The sequence below is a fragment of the Elephas maximus genome, chromosome 1, assembly GCF_024166365.1.
Source record: "Elephas maximus indicus isolate mEleMax1 chromosome 1, mEleMax1 primary haplotype, whole genome shotgun sequence".
In the NCBI taxonomy this organism is placed as follows: domain Eukaryota; kingdom Metazoa; phylum Chordata; class Mammalia; order Proboscidea; family Elephantidae; genus Elephas; species Elephas maximus.
The window spans coordinates 76,024,817-76,038,047 of record NC_064819.1 but is presented as its reverse complement, the minus strand read 5'-3'; the positions used below and the strand labels follow the sequence as shown (position 1 = coordinate 76,038,047).

The following is a 13,231-nucleotide window of genomic DNA, read 5'->3' as shown; positions in this document are numbered from 1 at the left end:
CATATGGCAATAAATCATATGTCATTAATATAGTGAGCCAATGTTATCCAAGGCTCAGGAAATAAAAAATCTCTTTAGATGCTTTCAAAGAGGTACTCTGCATACTACATTTTGTCCTAAGTTGGAAATTAATCAACTTTAGCCTTTCACGGAGTACAAAGAAGAGGCATCTCCTCAGGATTTAGGAACACACAGGGCTGATCCACCAGGGATTTTCTTTCTCGTCTGGAGAGGAATCCTCACACATCGACCTGATCCTTTCAGGGATCTCAGTATCCTTCTCAAAGGCTTCCTGTGGTAGGATGAAGGAGCACACTTTAGTGAATGTTTCTCTTGGAAAGAAATAGACAAGCTCCTGAAAGTCTTATTTTGCAATGGAGGAGTGAAGTTCATTTCTGCTCAAGGTAGTTTTGTGTTTCTTTTCTTTTCTTTTCATGGGAGTGCAGAAAGGTGAAATAGAAAACATAGGGAGAAGCTTGAAAAAAATAGTGTCATTTAGAAATAGTTAAGATTATGGAAATGACAGTCTCCTTTAGATAACTGAAGAGGCAGAAAACAAACATAGGTCTTTCTGAACTGTAAAAGAGAACTTTTACAGGTGTTGGTTACCTGAGCTGGTTAGAGCATGGTACTAATAAGCCAAGTTCACAGGTTCGGTCCTTGTATGGGCCAAGAAAACAAGTTTTCTTTTGATTTTGCCTTAGTCATCTAGTGCTGCTGTAACAGAAATACCACAAGTGGATGGCTTTAACAAAGAGAAGTTAATTTTCTCACAATTGAATAGGCTACAAGTCCAAACGCAACGTGTCAGATCCAGGGGAAGCCTTTTTCTTTCTGTCAGATCTGGAGGAAGTTCCTTGTCATCAGTCTTTCCTTGGTCTGGGAGCATCTCAGCACAGGAACCTCAGGTCCAAAGGACTCACTCTGGTCCCGGTACTGCCTTCTTGGTAGTATGAAGTTCCCACGTCTCTCTGCTTGCTTCTCTCTTTTATATCTCAAAAGAGATTGGCTTAAGACACTACCTAATCTTGTAGGCCTCATCAATATAACTGGTGCTAATCCATTTTCTAAGTCATTTTATTAAGTCATAGTGCTAAGAATTACAACACATAGGGAAATCACATCAGAAGATAAAATGGTAGACAATCACACAATTGTACAAGGGAATCATGACCTAGCCAAGTTGGCAGATAATTTGGGGGGAAACTATTCAACCCATGAGAGATTAAAAAAAGTAATAAAACTTTGCTGCACTCACTTCACACCAGAAAATAGATATTCTGACATAAAATCTAGGTCAAATGTCAACTTTATGTCTTCAATCCTCAGTAGCGACACCTACCCTTTTTGCTCCCCCTCAAAAGTGAGCATGGTGAAGAGAAGAAAAAAACAGTTTTTTGGAACAAGTGACATAAAACCTTAAGCTAGAAATTTTAGTGGAGAAAAGTAGGCTAGGAGTGGGAATGGCCTTGGGGATGGGGTGTGTATGTGGAGGCCATTGTCCATCTGACATCTGACATCTCCTTCTCTTTGTCCCTTCTTCAGGGTCCAACATACTGTGTTTCCATGTGACTGTCAAGCACTTTCTCTATCTGATTATCTTCTCTACCTGATTGTCTCTTCACTCCTCGCACTGCTCTTTCTTACCGCTGAAATTGACATTTCTAGTTTTATGGTAATCACAGTCAAACACAATGCATATTTTCCTTCCTTCCTTCTTTCTTTTTTTTAAGCTATCAGTTGGCTTCCACTGTAATTTCTGTCCATGAAGACAGATTTTTTTTTTTCTTTTTTCCTTTTCTGAATCTCCACGACCTAGAGCGGTGCCAAAGTCAGAGTGAATGTGTGAAACCTCTTGATCTTCTCCTGACTATCGTGTTACTCCCACGAACATTCAAATATGACATTTGTCTCCTATCTTAAAAAAGCTTCTCTTGACCCAACACTTCCCTCCGGGTACTACCCTATTTCTCAGATGGCTTTATAAAACAACCTCCTCTAAAGAGTTGTCCAGATTTGCTATTTCCAGTTTCTCTCCTGCTGTTTTTAAATCCACTATATTCTGTTTTTTTGACACCCCCAGTTCATGGAAACTTCCTGTCAAGATTACCAGTGACCTCTTCTCACTTTTCCAAGAACTTCTCTTCCCTGACCTCTGTTATGGATTCAATTGTGCCCTACCAAAATACATGTTGGAATCCAAACCCCTGTAATGGGGATTTAATCTCATTTGGGAACTGGGTTTTCTTTATTATGTTAATGAGGCCATGTCAGTGTAGGGTGTGTCTTAAATGTAACCGCTTTTGAGATACAGAAAGAACACATTAGGCACTGAGAGGACATACTGGGGAAGACAGAAGCACATGTGAGGATCATCCTGGAACCCAGAAACTCTGGGGTTATAGAAACTGAGACAGGGATTTTCCCTAGGGCTGACAGACACAGAGAGCCTTACCGTGAGTTGTGCCCTGAAATTGGACTTCCAACTTCCCAAACTGTGAAAAATAAATTTCTGTTCCTTAAAGAAAACCATTTGTGGTATTGCTGTTACAGCAGCACTAAGATGCTAAGACAACTTCTCAGTGTCAATAAACACACTTACTGTCTTAAAACTTTTTTTTTCCTTCCAAGACACTGCAGTCCTGACTGTCTTTCTACCTACCTCCCTGCCTCACCCATTTCAATATTTTTTGTTTCTTTCACCTCCCTTAATCTGTTCTATGGTAGAATGTCTCACAGATTGGTCCTTGAACCTCTTCTGTAAATACACTCACCCCCTAGTAATCTCACCCATTCTCATGGTTTAAAATCATCTATATGCCTAAATAGTGATCCTATAGGACAGAGTAGAACTGCCCTATAGGGTTTCCAAGGCTGGTGGATTCGGGCTGCTGACCTTCTGTTTAGCAACCAAGCATCACAAAAATTACAGCCTTGGAAACCTTATGGGGCAGCTCTACTCTGTCCTATAGGTTAGTTTGAGTCAGAAATGGCTCAACAGCAATGCGTTTTGTAGGGTTTGAATCTTTATGGAAGTTGATTGCCACACCTTTCTCCTGTGGGTTGGCTGGACCATTTGAACTGGTGACCTTTTCATAGCAGCCAAGCACTTACCACTTGACACTAATGTCTTTGGTTTTTTGGTTTATATGCCTATAACTCACAAAGTTATATTTACAGTCCAGACCACTACACTAAACTCTGTTCTTGTACATTACAACTGATTCCTCGGCATTACCACTTAGATGTTTTATACCAGGCATATAAAAGTTATCATGTCTAAAACGGAACCAATTATTTCTTTAATAATTCTGTTATATCCATTTAGTTAATGGCAACTTTGTTCTTCTGCTTTTTTAGGCAAAAAAAATGTTCAAGCCATCATCGATTCCACTCTTTCTTTCACACCTCACATCCAATTTGTCAGAAATTTCTCATCTCTATCTTTAAAACATGTGCAAAGTCTGACTACTTCTCACTACCTTGCCTGTCACCATCTTGTCCATCATAAGGGAAAAGACCCCAGACTTAAATTTAATCAAAAGAGATTTTTATTAAGTAAAAACAATGACAAAGACAATCATTTCAATGAGGGATTTTCCAGTGTGCACTGGGCACAAAAGACTAGCAGAATTCACTGAATTGCAATCAGGGAGTCTCTAATATAGTATTACAGAAGATAGTAAATTAAGAAAAATCGCATCTTTGTCAAAGGTGGGAAATGTAACATATGGAAACACATGATTGGTTTAAGGATTCTTTGCTGGCTAGGTTCCATTTAGTTACTATGGGAAGGTTTCCTTGGGAACAGCCTGGCAATATCTGCTCTTGGTTTAGTGACTTGCAACTGGTTCTCAGCTCAGTTACAAGGAAATAGCAATATGTTCATTTGTGAGAGCTTAACTTCCCTGTATCATTTCAAAGAATTAGGCATGTGTGAAGCACCATATAAGGATGTTGAATGTCCCAGGGATGGACTCCATAGAGTCCAGTCTTACAAACCAATCCTACCCCAAGTATCTGGCCCTACAGGTAGACATTAGAAGTCTCCATCATTTTTTTTCTTCTTCCCAAATGTTTCGTTCATTTGGTTTAATGAAAATGATGTATTATAGTGTTATCCTCTACAGCTGTCCTGACAGTCCAAATATCCATGGAGAATATAAGGGTCAGGAGATAAAAGTCTCTTTAGATGTTTCACAGAGGTACTCAGCCTATTACATTTTGCCCTAAATTGGAAATTAATCAACTTTAGCTTCTCTCTCTCTTTTTTTTTTAGTGGATCAATGACACTCAAGGAGAGACATCAATCCCACTACTTCCCCAGAGCAATGAAATGTCTGCATTATGGTATCCACTGGATCCACTGGCATCCTATCCCAGTTTTACACTAATGGATGTCTTAAGAATTGCACTACTACGACACACTGAGGACACCCATATTCTACCTACCACTAGGAATGGTGTCTTCATTGCTATATGAATAGAGACGAAGCCAGCTACAAAATTCCACTTAAGGTATGGTTTCTTGGACCACTCCTGGGAAAAGCTGTATTCACATGGATTAGATATTTGCATGCAGAAAGTTTATGAGGGAATGCTATGGGAACAACACCTGTAAAGGAGTGAGAGAAGCAGGATTAGAAGAGGAAAAGTCAACAGCTAGCAACAGAGGCTTGAGCTGATTCCATGAGGATCTCTGGAAATGGCATGGCCCTTCAGAGAGTCAGACCTTTATAGGCATGTATTGAGTAGTCGTTACTGTGGGTTGCTTTCAGAGAGGGGACATGTCCTTAACTGAGGCAGTTCCTTTCAGCTGAGGGCAGTTCCTAGAATGGCCCTCAATTTTGTGCCATGAGGACACAACACTTCTGGCAGCCGAGGAAATGAATGCCTTGGTCCTGAAAGGAGGGGATCTAGTAGGCACAACTCAGCACACAACACAGAGAACAAGGGTGGAGGAAGGCTTAGCAGGCAGCTGCTAACCAGCAGTAAGAAGGTTGTTAGGTTTATGCAGTAATTCAGGCAAGAAATGCAGGTAGCTTCAGCCAGATTGGTAGCAGTTCAGCAGTTGAGAATTCTGTATCATTTTGAAGTAGCACCAACAGGACATCCTGACAGGAAGAAAGGTTGTGATGCCTATGTGGAAGTGTATTTCATTGTCCTGCTTTTGATTTTGGAGGATAGGTGAGTCATAAAACAATATTATATCCAATTTATAATTTATATGCACAGGAATCTTCATACTGAAAAATAATGGGAATGAAATTAGAAATTCTACCACTAATGCAATTCTTGAAATGCTCATAGGTAATTAAAATAGAAAAGTACAATCCCTAAAATTATAATCATGCTATGAGTTTATAACTTTGAAACATAGAAGTTATTGTGTTAAGACAGCAGGTTTAGATGAATGTGGTACTAGATGGACTGATTACTATGCCACTGGCTTGCTTCCATATAAATTGATAGAGATTAATATTCCTCAATATTCTTTTAAATAGCTTCTTTTAACCACAAAGAAGACTATGTAACCCTTAGTAAGTGCCAGTGGTGTGAAGGAGATGTATCCGACTATGAATGAAATCAATATTGAACACAAAATCTAAAGCAGAATCTGTTTCACCAGACTGTAAAACTCTGTTGTCCCTAGTGAGATATTTTAAAAACATTTTAAAGAAAAAAACAAAGAGAAAAATATTAACAAAATGAAGTTAATACTATTTTTATAACCAAAAATATTAATTTTAGAAAATTAACCTAATTTCTGTACATGAAAAATACAAATTTTGTTTCCTGTAAGATATTTAGCCAGCCGGAGTCAAACACAGAATCTTCTGATCAGAGGAAATTGATTTTTTTTTTTTTTTTTTTTAAACAACGATGCCCAGGCAAGTTAACACAGAAAGGACTGTCTTTTCAACAAATAGTGCCGGGGCAATTGGATAACCACACCCAAAAAGCTGAATTTAGAGCCTTATCTCAAACCATTCACAAACATTAACTCAATGAATCATAGACCTTAATGTAAAAGCTTAGATTATAAAATGATAAAAAGTGCTTATAAAAATTGAATAGTTCTAATATTGCCAAGAATTAGTGAAAGTGAATTTGTTCTGACAAAATCTTTCACATAAGATGTAATGTTTTCTTAATATGTCAAATTAAAAGTAGTCTCCAACATGTCTTTAAGTAACTCAGACTAGATTAAACATATGGCATGTGTTTTCTTAAAAGAATTTGGATGGATATAGATATTTGTAGAAGGTCAGAGGAAACTTGTAGAAAATAAAAAGGAGGTTAAGTAGCTGAGATGAGAAAAAGAAAAGCATGGGAAAAGAATTTAGATGGATACTCAAAGTTATAGAAAGTTAAAAGAAGTTCAGATAGAAAGTTAGTATGCCACATAAAAAGGGTATATTTGTGTGTATTGAGGGTTTGTGTATGTACATTGAAGGATTATGAAATGAGAAATAGGTAACAAAGACAAAAAAATTGAAACATTTGTTAAAGAATGAATTTGATTGATGTAGCTGAAGTTCTTATATTGCTACAGCTGAAGGTTTGATGAGTTAATTCATGAGAATTTTTAAAAACCTTAAAATCAAAAAACAAAAGAGAGAATTGAACTTCTTCTGTTAAAATAACAAACTTTTCCTTGTTTACTGGGTTGAGGAGTTGTTTTATTCTTGTGCAATCTGCCTTCAAAGTAAGCGTTTTAACACAATAATTTCCCAGACGTGATAAACACCTCACGATTTTGAAATCTCATAGAAAACCACAAAAGATTTGTTTCTATTTCATAAAGACAAAATACTACAAAAGTTTATTTAATATGTTATGAGTTACATGAAACATAATGTCAAATTGAGATTAACAACTTTTCTTTGAGTTAAAATTTGTATGTCATGATTTTATTATCTCAACTGCTGACTTAGATACAGTTACGGCTTCATTTAAATCTAATATCAACATTGATAGTTTTGCCTTTCAAGGCTTGATTGCTTTGTTCTTTGAAAAAAAATTAGATGCTGTGTGTTTTCAGTCATGTTGAATCAAGAAGTCTTTCTGAATTTATGTTTTGAGTCATGAATTTTGATATGTAATTTTGGGGCAACATATGTTCCAACACAAGCTGCAAAAACCATTTAGTTGCATTGATTTTTCAAATATCACACACACGCACACAGGTATACACACCCACAACCCAAAGTCACCAGGGCTCCCTATCACACACAGGAATCCATAAATATGCTTATAAGACTTATCCTGCTGTACAAAAGCCAAAAGAGACAAAAGTTTGACCCAACCAGACTTTCTGGATGCACTGCCTCATACCTAAGCCTTCTACCTTAGTGAATATTCCCCAAAGAACTTTTCTTCCTTTTTTCAGCATCACACCAACCCCCACTGGAGGGCAGCAAACACTTTCATTGGGAAAGCCGCCTTCCAAGAATCCTGAGATCCCAAAAATGTTTGTGGACACTTTCTTTCCACGGCTTCATGAATGTGTTTTAACTGGGAAATTCACATTTTTAACCCATGATTTTTTTTTATTACTATTCAGAAGTTAAAAAACTTAATAATCTTGATAAAAAAAAATTTTTTTTAATCTTGATATGTCCTATTTAATATTACGTTCCAAGATTGTCATGTTATATCTAAAGCTCTTTGACATTAATGTTAATCATTATGTTTAAAAATATTGTCAAATACAAATTTTTAAGTTTATTTAGCCTTACATTAGCTATATAAGGAAATCCTGGTGGCGTAGTGGTTAAGTGCTACGGCTGCTAACCAAAGGGTCAGCGGTTCGAATACGCCAACGCTCCTTGGAAACTATGCGGCAGTTCTACTCTGTCCTGTAGGGTCGCTATGAGTCAGAAACGACTCGGGCACGGGGTTTGGTTTTTGGTTTTTTTAGTTATATAAATAATTCCCCTAAAGTCTTTCACTTTTAAGAATTATTAACACCATCATGTTAATTAAACCAGATGAACAAGACTTTTGGAAAGAAGAAAAAAAATGACGGAGACAGCTAATGACACTTGACACCGACGCCATAGCGCTCCATTTCAAAGCGGAGCCGTTTTCTTCTAAGCATTTGAAATCCTCACTTGACAGAAAACCTGGACATGCCACGCTCTGAATCTGAACTGAGCCAGGTCCACCCGTTCCACACAGACCGGGATCTATGGGGCGGGCACCATCTGCTCCTGAGACCCGCCTCCGCCCGCTTGGAAACCACCGAAACAGAGTAACCGGGCAGGAGAGGAGCTTGCAATCGCTGGGGGGCGGGTGGAAGACCAGAGTTTCAGCGAATCTAGGGACAAGATGTACTGCTTTCCAGCCCAGGACCACACAGAGGGCAGGAGAGTTCCTGCGTTGGTCACAATATATACGCTCTTAAATGCTGCGTTAGCAGGGAGAATCTCCCGTATAAAATTAGTTCATTTCTAAGTTCAACAGATGTTTTCCCACCCTGTTTCACAGCAAGGTCTTTCCTATATTGGGCAAACGCAATCACCGCAATTACGATGAAACTAGCCTTCAGTCGCAAGTTCCCTCTACAGAATAGAGTTTTTCTACATGCCCCAAGCTGGATAATCTCAAAGCTGTCTTTTCCTCCAAGAAATTCTCACAGTGAAGGTACACTTCTTTCACTCATACTTTTTGCATATTAAAATAAGCAACCAAACTCATAACAATCAAAGTTTTCTCTCGTGGACCCGATTCCTTTACAAACACAGGCAGGCTGCCGAGAGGGAAGGGATTATTTAATTTTAAGAAACTCCTCAATATTGTCCCATGTGTATACCTCTCTAGTGAAAGAAAATTATCCTTTAAGAACCAGGGACCCAGGCCCTCAGGACCGAAGTCTGGAGGCCCGTGGGTCTGCACTAGGGGCCCAGTAGCAGCAGGGATGTGGCCCTGTAATGTCAAGCTGAAGCCTAGATACATGCGGTGGGGGTGATTTGCAAGACTGGACTCTATATTGTCCATCCCTAGGACTTCATACATCTTTATACTTGGCTTCACACATGCCTAATTTTATGAAATTTGTAGTTTCTTGTTACATTTATTTGATTTACTGGAGGAGAACGAAAATTCTGATGTATTTTTCTTTTCTCTCTTCTTCCCTCCGTTTTCACTATCTTCCCTTAACATTGCATTTTTGCTTAGCTAGAAGGGAGCTGCCTTTTTCCAGGTTCTGCCTTAAGCATCGCTTAGTATAGCTGACCCACACACTCTGTACTTAGTTTAGAGCTGGCAGTTGCCCCCAGATCAGTAGGGAGAAGATGGTGGCGTCTGCGCTTCTCCACTCCACAGTCCATTTTTTCTGGAGATGGCTGGGTCAGAGAGAGTAGCTTGAAACCTCCGAAAGAATCAGAACGTCGTGACCTCCCCTGTTTGAATACTGCAGGTAATGATTAAAAGAATATATTGGCCAGTTAGCAAAATCTAGAGCCTTTGTTTATTTTTCTAAAACCTGATCCTCCGCAATGATGATATTCTGTACGCTTTTTCCCATTCGTGAACTGAAATTATTAAGCAACCCACTATGCTGTGCGGGCACCCGGGACCCTAGGGGAGTAAAGAAGGAGACAACACAGTCCTGGGCCTTGGAAAGAGGGGCGTGAGCGGTTAATGACAATAAAATCTCAAAATGGACCCACAGAGATCCACGCCGCAGGGCGTTTTCACCGAACACAGTGAAGGGGCATCTGCCCAGGATTTAGGAACAGGCAGGAGAGATTCACCAGGGACTTCCTTCCTATTTGGAGGGAAGTTCTTATGACTTGATCGGGGAACAAATCGACCAAATCCTTCCCGGCGGGGGGGAGTCTGAACCCTTCTCAAAGGCTTCCCGGAGTAGGATGAAGGAGCCCTCTCTAGTGAATGTTTCTCTTGGGATGAAATCAAAGGACTCCAGTAAGTCTTATTTTCCACAGGAGGAGAGAATTCATCTCTGTCGGAGGTAGAGACTTTGTGTTTCTTTTTCTTTTTGCAGGAGTGAGGAAAGGGGAATAGAAAACATAAAGAGAAGCTTGAAAAAGTAGTGTCATTTAACCATGGTTAAAAAAAAAGGTTAAGATTATGTAAAAGCCAGTGTCTTTTGGATGAATGAAGAGTGAACAATAGTTCTACTTTTGGAATATCAAAGAGCATTGCCTTCCAGGTGGCCGGTTAGCTCAGTTGGTTAGAGCGTGGTGCTAATAACGCCAAGGTCGCGGGTTCGATCCCCGTACGGGCCACGAGAAAGAGTCGCTTTTTCATCAAAAAATAAAAGATCTTGCTGTGCTCACTTTACACTTGAAAATAGCCTCTGTGACATCAAATCTGTATCAAATGTCTTAATTTCCTTAATCTTTAATAGTTTTTTTTTTAATTTTATTTTTTATACATAGTTTTTAATGGTAGTGACACCTAGAACTTCTTCGCCCTCTTTTGGGGGAGGGAGTGAGGGGAAGAAAAAAGGTTTTTTTTGGAACAACTGACATAAAGCTTGAAGATAGAAATTTTAGTGAAGAAAACCAGCTAAGAGTGGGGATGGTCTTGGAGATGGGGTGTGCTTCTGACGGCCGCTGTCCATTTGAGCATCTCATTCTCCTTATCCCTTCCTCAGGGTCCAGCTCAGTGTGTCTCCGTGTGGCCGTCAAGCACTTCACCTGATTATCTCCTCTCCCTGAGTGTCCATTCATCCCTTACACTGTGCTTTCCTACTCTTGAAGTTGGTATTTCTAGTTATTAAAATAAGGACAGTCAAATCTACTGCTTTTTTTTTTTTTTTTTTTAACTACAGGTTGGCTTCCAGTATAATTCTGCCCGTGAAGACAGATTTTTTTTTTTTCTAGATTCCCAGGACCTAGAACTGTGCCAAAGTCAGAGTGAATGTGTGAAACCTTTGGATTTTCTCCTTACTATTCTCTTATTCTCATGAACATTCACATATGCTCTTTGTCTCTATCTGAAACGGGCTTCTCTTTACCCAACATATCCCTCTAGCTACTACCCTGTTCCTTAGATGGCTTCATAACAAAGTCTCCTCTAAAGAGTTATCCAGATTTGCTATCTCCGGTTTTCTCTCCTGTTGTTTTGATATCCACTATATTCTGTTTTTTTGACACCACCTGTTCATGGAAACTTCTTGTCAAGATCATCAATGATTTTTTCTCACTTTTTCAAGACCTTCTCTTCCTCGGCTTTTGTTTGTGGATTTAATTGTGTCCCCCCAAAATTTGTGTTGAAATCCAAACCCCTATACCTGGGGATTTGATCCCCTTTAGGAATCAGTTTTCTTTGTTATGTTAATGAGGACATTATCAGTGTAGAGTATGTCTTAAATGTAATCACCTCCGAGATACAAAAAGAACAGATTAGGCACTGACACAAGGGAGGACAAACCGAGGATGACAGAAGCACGTTAAGGATCAATAAGGACCCCAGGAACTCTAAGGCTATGGAAACTGAGGCAAGGATCTTCCTCCAGGGCCAATAGAGAGAGAGAATTCCCCGAGAACCGTGCCCTGAATTTGGACTTCCACTTCCTGTGAGAAAATCAATTTCTGTTCCTTAAAGAAAACAATTGTGGTATTTCTTTTAAGGAATTAAGACAACTTCTCAGTGTCAATACACACACTTACTGTCTTAAAGCTTTTTTTTTTTTTTTTTTTTAACTTGACTTTCAAGACACTGCTGTCCTGACTCTCTTTCTACCTCACTGGCTCATCCTTCTGAACAGTTTTTGTTTGTTTCCCCTCTTCTCACCTATTCTATAGAAGACTATCTCACAGATTGGTCCTTGAACCCTTTCTCTATATACATTCACTCCCTGGTAATCTCACCCATTCTCATGGTTTCAATCATCTGTATGCCTACATTATCCCTATAGAACATAGTAGAGCTGCCCCACAGGGTTCCAAGGTTATAATCTTTATGGAAACACTGGTGGCTTAGTGGTTAAGTGTTATGGCTGCTAACCAAGAAGTCGGCAGTTCTAATCTGCCAGACACTCCTTGGAAATTCTACGGGGAAGTTTTACTCTGCCCTATAGGGTCCCTGTGAGTCGTAACTGACTTGAAGGCAGTGGGTTTTTTTCTTTTTTTTTTCTATACCACCCCAGTAGTCAAAAGAGCCTGGTACTGGTACAACAGATATATGGACCAATGGAACAGAATTGAGAATTCAGACATAAATCTATCCACATATGAGCAGCTGATATTTGACAAAGACCCAAAGTCAGTTAAATGGGGGAAAAGACAGTCTTTTTAACAAATGGTGCTGGCATAACTGGATATCCATCTGCAAAAAAATGAAACAAGACCCATACCTCACACCATGCACAAAAATGAACTCAAAATGGATCAAAGATCTAAATATAAAATCTAAAAGGATAAAGATCATGGAAGAAAAGTTAGGGACAATGCTAGGATTCCTAATACATGGCATAAACAGTACACAAAACATTACTAACAATGCAGAAGAGAAACCAGATAACTGGAAGCTCCTAAAAATCAAACATCTATGCTCATGCAAAGACTTCACCAAAACGGTGAAAAGACTACCTACAGACTGGGAAAAAGATTTTAGCTATGACATTTCCAATCAGTGCTTGATCTCTGAAATCTACATGATACTGCAAGAACTCAACTACAAAAAGACAAATAACCCGATTAAAAAATGGGCAAAAGATATTAACATGTACTTCACTAAAGAAGACATTCAGGCAGCTAACAGATACATGAGGAAATGGTCATGGTCATTAGCCATCAGAGAAATGCAAATCAAAACTACAATCAGATTCCATCTCACTCTAACAAGGCTGGCATTAATCCAAAAAACAAAAATAATAAATGTTGGAGAGACTGGAACACTTATACATCTGCTGGTGGGAATGTAAAATGGTACAACCCTTTGGAAATCAATTTGGTGCTTCCTCAAAAAACTAGAAATAGAGCTACCATACTCTTCAGCAATCCAACTCCTAGGAATATATCCTAGAGATATAAGAGCCTTTACACAAACAGATACATTGCAGCACTGTTCACAATAGCAAAAAGATGGAAGCAACCAAGGTGCCCATCAACAGATGAATGGATAAATAAATTATGGTATATTCACACAATGGAATACTACCAATCAATAAAGAATGGTGATGAATCCATGAAACATTTCATTAACATGGAGGAATCTGGAAGGCATTATGCTGAGTGAAATCAGTCTATTCCAA

At 38.9% G+C, this 13,231-nt stretch overlaps 1 non-coding gene across 1 annotated transcript; it reads left to right on the top strand.

The window, feature by feature from the left end:
• Positions 1 to 10,182: 10,182 nt before the first annotated feature.
• On the top strand, positions 10,183 to 10,256 carry TRNAI-AAU (transfer RNA isoleucine (anticodon AAU)). The gene has a single exon. It is a non-coding gene; the product is annotated as a tRNA-Ile (tRNA).
• Positions 10,257 to 13,231: the final 2,975 nt, after the last annotated feature.